Consider the following 11,868-nt stretch of genomic DNA (forward strand, 5'->3'; position numbering starts at 1 on the left):
TTAATTCATTTTAAACCCATTTAATGAAATGTTATCACTTATTAAGACAACCTACAATGGGTTACCTACACAACCTCTTTAGGGCTCCAACCTCCATTGCAAGCCACTTCCCAACATGACATACGTATAACCTACCCTAAGCTCAATAAAAGTAGAACATATCATAAGATCATAAAATACACATCAGTTCTTAAACAAGCAACTAGAAATCACTGAAATATCACTAATCAAAATCATAGATTTCACCAATACAATCATCCTAACAGGGTTGATCCAGACTCAAGTACATATATACCAACCCATGACATCACATGAAATCACCAAAATAAATCACAATAATCACCTCAGTCCTAAATATACAACTACAAAGTAATCCAAAGATAACTGATCAAAGACTCAAAGGTTATACCAGAAAAGTCATATCATTCACTTCAGTTCTACATAAGAGAAAGTGGAAAGCAATAACAACCAACAAATCAAACTCATCAAAGAAGGCATGTGAGTACATCACAATGGTCAAGTATAAAAGATCAGATACATAACATCATCATAGAGAAAAGTCCCCAAACCTCTAGTAAACATCCTAACTAGTTGAAGCACAAGTCAAACCTGAAACTCACAGCAATAAACCACACATCACACAAAGTACATACAAAAGTAACTTTCATAATTCATGAGGTTTTGAGAACACAAAAGTTTAATTTTCACTATGGTTTCAAGTTTTCATTTTCATTTCCAAATATTATAGATTCGCTAAAGTTCTCGAGTCCACATGAGTCTCAACACTCAATAAAACACAAAAAGTTGTTTAAACATAATTTTCATAGTTCAATTTGTTTTCAAAAAACACAACATTCGATATACAAGTAGGGTTTCAGTTTTCATTTTTCCCTAGTGTTGATTTGATATTATTTTCAAGTTCACAAGAATAATAGATTCAAAAATCTTATTATTAGATAATTGAATATAACATTGAACTGTCAACCAACACCCGAGTTTACCAATTAACAATTTACAATTTACTATTGAAATACATTTTAATAATAAATTAATAAAAAAATTTAACTAAATATTATTAAAAATTAAATCACTAATCATTAAATTATTAATGGTAATAATTATTTATTTAAAAATTATTAATAAAAAATATTAATTTATTAATAAAATAATAATAATTAATGATATAATACTATTAATGACATTTAATATATTTAAAAATTACTAATATTTAATATATTAAAAATTACTAACATTTAATATATTAAAAATTATTAGCATTTAATATATTAAATAACATTTATTAAAATTAAAATTAATTAAAATATTAATAAAACAAAATTATAAAAAAAAACTTAAAAAAAAACTTACCTCAATACTCGTGTAGCTTGCATCAAAGTAGCCACGATCTGCTTGATGCAGCCACACACTCTAATGCAGTTGCTTGAGGTAGGAAGGAGAAAGGGGGGTGGGGGGGCTAGTGACCCTCGCCCACCAAACAAATTTTATTTTGTTATTTTAAAAACCAGAGCCGCCAACAAATAAGAAAGGGAGAAGGAAGAAGGTGGGATTGGTGGCCCACCTCCCCAAAACAATTTAATTTAATTTTTTAATAATCAAAACCAATCACAACCCCCCGTACAAAATCATAAGAAATGTCATGTTTTTTTCTCAAAAGGTAATATGTGATAAAATGGATCATTGTAAGAATTTTACTGTGGAAATTTTCATTACCATATTTTTTTAATTATAAATTTCTAATACAAATCTAATAGGAAAAATTTGGATAACCAATCAAATTTTACAACTCAAATCTTGATTACTTTTCCAAACCCTACTTGATTTAAAAATACCAATCTATAAAATTTACACAACAAGGGTTTCAAATCATCAAATTGTTTACAGAGGTTTTCAAAAACAAAGAACAACCAAATTCATACACAAGGCTTTCAAATCATCAAGTTGCTTAGATAGGTTTCCAAAAATGAAGAACAACCAAATTCATACAAAAGGGTTTCAAATCATCTTAAAATTTGAATATAGATCTACAAACATGGATAAGATAAATATTTTCAATGCAAGAACTACTGCACAAAAGCTCACAAGATCCTACCTAGATCTGATGCTAAACAACGAACACACAAAACACGCAAGAGTTTTCCTTTTCTTTCCAAAACCCTCTTCTCAAAAATTGGCTCCTCCAAACCTGTCTATCGAGAAATGAGCTCTAAATATTTAATAAAGAGTTTTTCCCCAATTTAGGGCTTTGATTGTGCAATCACGTGAAAACCCTTTTTGCTTTATTAATTTAATTTCATGGACAAACTTTATGCAATTTAATTAGAATAAACTTTATTAAATTAATGCTTTCTCTCTCTTATTAAATCATAAGACATTTTTAATAATATATTTATTAATTTAATTAATAGCATTATTTACATTTTTTTTTTATCGGTAAGAGGCCGAAACCAAGATTAATTATTATGTATTATTATTAATTATTATTTTATTAAGCACAAGTAGATTCAAACCCAAGACCTCTTCGATAAGAGGCTCACAATTTACCATTGTGTTGCAGGCTTTTGCGTAGCATTATTTAGAGTTTATTATTAAAATAAAACTCATAAATAATTATCATTAAATTAAATAAATATAAATACACCAAAATAGAACTTAATAAAACCTTTAAATTTAATTCTTTTATTTAATCAATTTCTCAATCAATCAAATATAATTAAATATTGAATTTCCTTTATAAAAATTTCAATAAATTATCTTTTAATTTGATTTAATTACAGCTAAAAATCACACTAGACCCATAAGACTAAATATGACAACTCAACTGAAGACAAAGAACAAAATTAAATTCCAGAATCAGAATTGCGAATTCACGTCACTTGACGAATTCGGAAGGGTAAACAACTCAGATACTTGTCCTGCTTTCTAGTAAAATTATCTTAAGTTAGGGTTTGGACTTAAGAATTATCTCTCCACTTATACCATTGAGATACTGCGATAGGGTATGCTCATCCTGGCAATGCAAGGAAGTTGATACTCGATATCTGCAATCTGCATAAAATCCACACATGTACATACTCATATATTCTAAACTAAACAGACAATGGCAGGAAGTGGTGCATCGTGTAGATCTCGACTAGCAGGTGACTATGACTCCCTTCCTCAACCATATCAAAAATGTTAGTTATAAAGTAAAATAGACAGGTACACCATACACATGCAAGTATGGGGTAAGTAACCATAAAACCACATACAAATAATTCATCTAACTAACCATCATGAGATAACATAAATCACTAAATGAACATACATATATCATCATCGAAGTAATCTTGAACACATTAAATAACATTTAATCAAATTTGGTAAACAAGTATCGATAATCATAAAACATGATCATAGAACAAGCCTAAAAGAGTTTGGCAAAACAAATTGAAAATTCAACTAAGGGTAGGCATTACATCCACTCCTCATTTGCCTACAAGAATTCAGAACTACAATATAAAAAGTAGACTAGGGGTAGGCATTACAAGTAACAAGTTGTGTAGATCTAAATTAGTAATCTTGAGCAAAGTGATTGTATAGTTTATCACACTTGAAACACTAAATGTGAGAAAGATCCTTCTTCTTTGTTTTAAGGAAAAAACTTGATCCTCATTTCTATTCCTCTTCCCTTTTTCTCTTTGTCTAGAAATATATGTAATAAGAGTTCTTGATTTTCTACATCTAGATTGTTTTGCCCAATTCCTCTTGCTGTCAACCTAGACTCTTCTTGAATACAATTAACTCAAAAGATGATCAAACTTGGGAAACTTAGATCTTGCAATGATACCATCGATAACGGGCTCCCAAGTTTGAGGAAGGCCATTCAATGCCAACATTACAAGATCTCATTTGCAACTACATCCTAAATACTAGTTAGTTGGTCTCTCAAATCAACAATCTCTACAAAGAATTAGATGGCATAATCTTCTTTATCCATTTTTACATAGTGAAGTTCTCTCAAGGAAAGGGCTTTGTTGTCATTGTTGATCTCATACAATTATTTTAGAGCATTAAAGGTTTTTTAAGATAATTTCAACTTGGAGATGATTGGTACTAGGTGATTCATATAAAAGTCTATCAAGATCTTCCTCTAGAGCCTTAATATCATTCTTCCACTAGATATTCTTAGTATCATCTAAAGGATAAACCACACCACTTTCTAAGAATTCAAGAAGATCATTATACTCTAATGCAATGAGTACTCTAGGTTTCCAAGAGTTGAAGTGATACAAGGCAGGAGGGAAGAAGATCTACTCCCAAGCTACTCTTGCTAAGATTTACACATGGAAACCAACCAATATAGGAGAAACCATAAGTAATGATATATATATATATATATATATATATATATATATATATATATATATATATATATATATATATATATATATATATATATATATATATATATATATATATATATATATATATATATATATATATATATATATCTATGTGTGTGTGTGTGTGTGTATCAATGTAGAAATGATGAGATAATATTCATTCAACATGCTAGGAATAAGGCCTACATGGTTGCAACCATATACATTCAAATTATAATATGCAAGCTTAACATCTTTACAAAGCCAATACTTAGTAATTTTCCTTTTATCTAACTTCAATATACTTTTCCTAACCCTAGATTATTAATTATATACCTCACAATACTACAAGTCTCCTCCAAAGGAGAAATCAACAACCTTATAGTTTAGAAAATTAAAATCTATGAAGATAAGGATAGGTCCACACACGATTAAATAAAAGATTCCCAAGCATGCAAAATGTCATTATGATAGATAAACTATTGCCAAAGCTAAATCTGCATGTTACTTGAACTACTAGGAAGCAAGCATGCCTTAAACAAAGATAAGGATAAGTCCTACAAATGTAGGATCCACAATAGGTCCACATTGAGGAGCTAACTGCATGGAAAGAGAAAATGTGAACAACAACAACCATTCTTCAAATAGAAGATACAAACAATAAAAGGAAATTGTTTTGGTTGATGCAAGATTGCCAAAGTACCCAAGATGCTCTTGCATCACATAATTGGGGTAAATAAGTGTTGATTTCTACACTAGGAAGCCTTGATGATATGAGAAGTATCATTAAGATCCAAATCATCTTCATATAACCAAGAAATGTCTTTAAAGGTTTATTCTACCATTGAACCATATACTCTTTTTAATCCTTTCCTCTAATGTTTTTTCTTATTTTGGAGTCCAAAATTTTATCAATTCCCTCCAGCTTCTTCTTAGGATAATCAAGTTTATCCACTATTTCTTCAATATATTCATGATACTCAAAGATGTTTGAAATAATTAACATAGGTGAAATATCCATAGCCTTGGGAATCCAACTTCAAAGGAAATACCACTATCATGTTTCTTCACGAGTCTACATGGTCCAGACTTCTTCATTTTCATCTTACTATATGTGCCAACTAGAAATCTTTTTTTCTTCAAATGTACCATTACTTCATCTTTAGCCTCAATAGTCTTATGTCTTCTCTTCTTATCTGCTCTATCTTTGTATCCTTGATTACTTTCATGTATATTATTCTTCACTTCTTCATGAAAATTATTTATGAAGTCCACAAATTCTTTTTCTTCCTCTAGGACTCATGCCATTCACAATCTCAAAATGAGTCTTCTTAGTACTTCTATTTACTAAATTGTTATATGCAAAATTGGCTTGTGCCAAAATCAAGTCCCAATTAAAAGGTTTATCTCTAATCAAACATCTCAAAAGGTTTCCCAAATATTTGTTCACAACTTTAGCTTGTCCATCAATCTATGGATGAAATGTAGAACTAAACTTAAGCTCAGTATTTAACATTTTCCATAATGTCCTCCAAAAATATGCAGTAAACTTAGTATCTCTATCTGAGACAATAGTCATAGGAAATCCATGGAACCTAACAATCGCCCTAAAAAACAAGTCTACAATGTGTACTGCATCTAATGTCTTCTTACAATGTATGAAATGGGCCATTTTAGAAAATGTATCTACTACCACAAAGATAGAATTATTATCTCACTGAGTTCTAGGTAATTCCAGAACAAAATCCATACTGATAACTTTCCAAGGGTTGATAAGAATAGGAAAAGGTGTACAAAACCCAATATTTTGACTACTTCCTTGATCAACTTGATATATTTGCAACCTCTTACCATATTTTGATCATCCTTATATATCTGTGGCCAAAAGTATCTCTCTAAAATTAAATTCACTATCTTACCAATCCCAAAATGTTCTACAAGTCCACTACTATGTTTCTCAAAAATGATATTTTCTCTCATAGATCCTCAAGGTATAGACAAATAAAATCCTTTAAAAAAAATGTCTTCTTGACTGAAATAATCAAACCACTTATCTTTCTCATCTCTCACAAGGTTATTACAAACTTTCTAAGGTTTTGTAAAATTAGGGTCAATCCCATACAAGTTCTTCAAATCCAAGCACTTCAACTCTCATCTCTATCACCAAACTTATTCTACTATGCAATACATATGCTACCTTATTTGATAGTCCACTCTTATGTTTCAACATATAAAAAATAAATTCGGATGTACTTAACCCACTTCATATGTCTTTGATTTAACTTGTTTTGTTCCTAAATTCTGCAAGGCTTTATGATCATTGTACAACACAAATTCTCTAGGAATGAAATAACATCTCCATCTCTTCAAAGCTTGAATAATTGCATAGGATTCTTGATCATATATTGAATATTTCCTTTTATTATAATTAAATTTCTAATTATAGAAAGATATAGTCCTACCTTCCTGACTCAACATAGCACCAATGGCATTCCCACTAGCATCACAATCAACTTGGAAAACATTTTTAAAATTAGGTAAAGCAAGCATAGGTGATTCTCTGACCTTTTTCTTTAATAGTTAAATTTTTTTGTGTGCTCCATGTGTCCATTTTAAATCCTTTTTATCACCTCTCATAGTCTGCTTTATATAGCATTACACACATAATTGATTTTTTTTATAAACTTACTATAGAAACTTGCCAATGTATGAAATGATCTAGCTTCTCCAACATTCTTAGGTGTAGGTTAATCAAGAATAAATTTTACTTTTTCATGATCCATCTTCAAACCATCAATAGAAATCACAAAACCAAGATACACAAGCTCCTCCTTCATAAAAGAACATTTCTTTAAATTTATCAACAACTTCTCCTCTTTAAACCTCTGCAAAACTTGTTTGATATGTTCAAGGTGTTCTTGTTTAGTCTTATTGTAGTTCATTATATCATTAAGGTATAAAACAAAATATGACCAAAAAATTTCTTCAAAACCTCATTCATCAATATATTATCAAAAAAGTACTAGGTGCATTAGTTAAGCCAAAAGACATAACCAACTGCTTATACAAACCTTCATTAGTCTTAAAAGAAGTCTTTCATTTATCCCCTTCTCTGATCCTAATCTGATCATAAACACTTTTTCAATCAAGTCTTTTAAAATAGTTTCCCCACTCAATCGATCAATAATGTCATCCATCCTATTGAGTTGTTGTTATGCACGATGCTAAATGACAAGAATTCTTGTGAATTTCTCTCTTGAAAAGATGATTTTGTGAATCAACTCCAAGGTTTCAGGTTGATCTTGTGACCTACTAGAATCTGTTCAGTTGAAGATAAATGTGATTGTTCACAAGGAGGCCTTTGCTGGTTCATTTTGATTTCAGAATGAGATGAAGAATCTGCACACCATTTCAAAATAATGCACAAAAGGAACTATGTTTTTGTATTTTTGATGAATGCAATCTAACAATGCAGCTAGTATGAATTCCTACTCTAACAAGGGGGTTAGCAAAGAGAATAAAAAATCTTGAAAGTAAATAACATGAAATTGAAAATTCCCTAACGAACATAAGTTATGGAGAACAACACGTCTATGAATTAAGCTTTCAAAGAGATCGATAAATAACCAATGAAGGAGGAGCAAAACTTCCCTGATTCCACTAATGCAATCGTTGTTGAGAAACTTAATGAACATATGATGTTTCACCCTTCATCAAATCACAAGGCCATGAAAAGTGTGCTCATGTGAGATGAAAAGTTATGTAAGCACAATTTGATGATTTCTTCTCAAGCTAGTTATGCAGTGGAGTTCGTCAATACCATAACAAACACTAGAGTTAATGAAATGCACAACCAAAAACAAAGCAATAAACCTTTGGCTCAATCAAAATTCCATGAAAATAAATCCACAAAACAATGAAACATTTAATTAAGAATTACTACACTCCAAATGCAAGCACCAAAAGCATAATTTTATTACAAAATAATGGTGACCCTCATTACATATTACAATGGGGTATTTACAAGAAATTTTCTCCTCAATCTGTGTTGAGAGTGAGAGATATTCTTCATGCAACAAAAATGCTTTTAATTAACAAAATAAACTAATAATATACAAACTACAATCTGATTGGTGCTAAGTAGGACTCCATCCATATTTTATTCATTAATTGGATGCATGAGCCTTTTACATGTTAAAAACAAAGAAATATGAGAGAAGAAAGAATGAGGAAGCTTCGAGTCAAAGTGGAAGTGTCTGGGAGTGCCAAAAATGGAAGCTAATCCTTCATAGGGCATTTGTCAAAGTTAAATTGTTGTCAGAATGCATTTTTGATGCAAGGAAAGCTCTATTTTGGAAACTGGCAGTTCACTGTCAGTGGAACTTTTTAGAAAATATGCACCTATGGAGTTGTGGGCCTGTGTACCTATGGACCTATGGAGCTGCGCACCTTAAAATGGTCCAAAATCTCAAAATTTTACTGAGTATCAAAATTGAAATTCTAGCATCTGGGTTTTGTTCTTCTTCATCCCAAAGTTATGTTTGGATGTCTACTCTTGAATTTCTTTATAATCTTAGTAATTTCAACTGCATTTGATAAATCCAAAGCCTTCTATTTGTCTTTGACCTTTTTTCTATAATTGTCTACCTCAATTCAAGTGTCAGTAAAATCCCTCTGTTTGGTATCTAATTCTAATAAAGCTTCTTCAGTCCTGAAGGCTTGTTGAATATTTTTGTCATTAGTAGCTTCCACAAAAATCTTCCTGGAATTCTCTACCACTGTCTCTACAGGTAACAACTTTTCTCATCCCTCATCTTCAAAAATATCAAAGCAAGCATTGCTACAGTGTCTCTCTGCTTCCAAAATTCACTCTTGGGCTTGGTCCTTGAGCCAATGAATCTCCTCATCTAATGTTTCCATTACTTTATTGCTATCTACTATTTTCTCTATCCGATCATCAATCATATCTAACTCTTCTTCTGTATATACATCAATCAAAATATGGTACCTTTGCCCCTTTATGGCTTGTAGAGTTTTTAAATCCTTACTCCAGCCCTTACTTCATCCATAATGCTAAAGTCCTACTTCAAAATCGTACCAATTTTATTCATGTCCTCCTGTGTAGCATGCAACAACTTCAAATTTCTTATGATAATCAAAATACCTATTTCCTCAAAACTTTCCTACCAGTGCTAACATGCTTTCAAAAATGGATCCATATGCATAGACCCCCCTTCTCTAAGAACAATACTCAATGTGTCCTCGGGGTGCTCAAGATCAAGAGGACCAACCACTTCGGCCAAATATCCCTTTAGGCTCTTGATCTACCTTTGAAGTGTCTAGAGTTCAACCTCATCCTACCCCATGCTCTTTAAGACTTCTTTAATTCCCATGGTCACCATTAATCGAGCTATATCCCATGTAGGTCTCTCAAGCATGGTCTCTTTGAGTTGATAATCTTTGGGACCAAGGCTTTCTACATCCATGTCTTCAAGGGGAATGACCACTTGTGTGAACAACTCTTGGTTCTATGTATTGGTGACAAATGCTAATGGTCTTGCCTTGTGTGATGGGGACTCAAGTTTATTCAAAATCTTTGTAATCTCAAAAATGTCTTCCTCTAAAGCATGAAATTGAGGTTTGGTATTTCTCATTATTTCTTTTTGGAGCCATCTTGGGATGTGCTCAGCTAAAGACCTTCTTCTTGAAGACAAAGGGGTGTGTTCTACTACCTCCTTCCCTTTATCACTCCTTATAGTTGTTTCCCTCTATGAGGGTTCTTCTGTGGTTTCAGTCTTAGTGGACCTTGTAGCTTGCACATCAGTGTCTTGGGAAGGTGGTTGAGAATATTCCACCATTTGTCCCTCCTTTGACACTTCATTGATTGTTGTTTGTTCAAATTCATCCCCCTGTGATGGTTCCTTCTAAATCTATTCCTCTTCTAAACTTTGGGGTGGAGGAGTAACCGAGCCCTTATCTACCATCGTGACTTGTGGTGGAGATGGGGGAGTAAGATCAAGACCCTATGAATCTAGCGACATCTACATCTAGTCTTCTTGTTGAGGTTCACCTGTAGGGGTATCCCTAATCTTATCCCTAACTAGTTTTGTACCGACAAACATAAAATCAAAATCCAACATTTTGAAAATGTCATCACCTTCTTCACTTTTCTCATCCACCCATTGTTGTACATTATGTTCCAAAGAAGAGACTTCCAGGGGTCCTGTTGGGGTGGATGGCAATGTGCCCATGGTACTTCTTCTCTTTTCTTGCTCCATGGCTCTAGCTAGCTAAGTTCTTCTCTACAAGGGTAGCTACTCTTCTTCATCTATCTCCTCTTCTTCATCCCATTCCCCTTTTGGGATGGTCTCAAGAATAGATGGAAAAGGAACCATTCTCCTAGTCACCCTTTGCCTTTTCTTCATTCAAATTCTAATCCTCTTTTGTTTTGTGGAGACAAAAGGGGATGCTAGCTCTTCTTGCAAAGGAGGAATGGAAATTTGTTGACTCTCTCCTTCTTCTGATTGGCTGGGCACAAAGGGAGGCAATTGAGGGTCATCCTGGACTTGGGAAACACCAGTACCCTTGTACCCTTGTACACTCTCTTTCTATTACTGGGGAGGTACTTGCACTTCACCCTGTTCTATTAGAATCCTTTGAGGGGAGGTTCTCTTCCTTTTGTTCTTTCCCTTCCTCTCTAGAGGATGATAGTATCCAACTGGGTGGTTGAGTTGGTATACTATCTCTAGCCTAATGGGAGATTGGGCCGCAAAGGTAGGAATTGTAACTTTCCTCCCTCTACCTTTCTCAGGGTGGGCTTGAGCATGAAAGATCACCGTGTTAGGTATTGAATCAAGTTGAAAAGGTTTCTTAATCTAATGCTTCATCATTCTGATGACATGTCTTACCTAATGATTAATATGATCGCCCTCCTCCCTATTAACCTCAACATTCATGATGGGCCTCTCTCCTATTTTGTCCAAGTTAAATAGGGGGTGTAGTAGCTCCTGTGAATCTTGTTACCTTATTTCCTTTGGGATATCTAGCTTAAGAGTCTTCTCTGCTAGATACTCAGTCATCCTACAATAGTCCCTTATGCAGATATCATAGTCATTTGTGGCATTCATCTAATGATCTTCTATGGCATCTTCATGATGGAACTCCCTACGGGCCAAACTATCCACTCTCCCGATATTGTCAAAATAGAGCCTAGGGGAATTGTACTCTTTGAGGGGAAAATTCTCCCATTCCCACTTGAAAGATAAAATATCTTGTTTCTATTTGACCTGATATGGTCCTATGACCAAGGGCCATGCCCAACAGGGTCTCCTTTCTCTCTTCACCCTCTCATATGAAAATTCAATTTGCCGAGCAATCTCCAATAGCACCAATTTGTCACTTGGATATCTAGGGAGCTTTTTGGGGTTGATAGTGGTACCAACTACCCGTAGATATGTGAATGTCTTAAATGGGATGAAGTAGGCCC

This window comes from Cupressus sempervirens, chromosome 1 (genome assembly GCF_028749045.1).
Source record: "Cupressus sempervirens isolate cs-2001-9-10 chromosome 1, ASM2874904v1, whole genome shotgun sequence".
NCBI classification, from domain to species: Eukaryota; Viridiplantae; Streptophyta; class Pinopsida; order Cupressales; family Cupressaceae; genus Cupressus; species Cupressus sempervirens.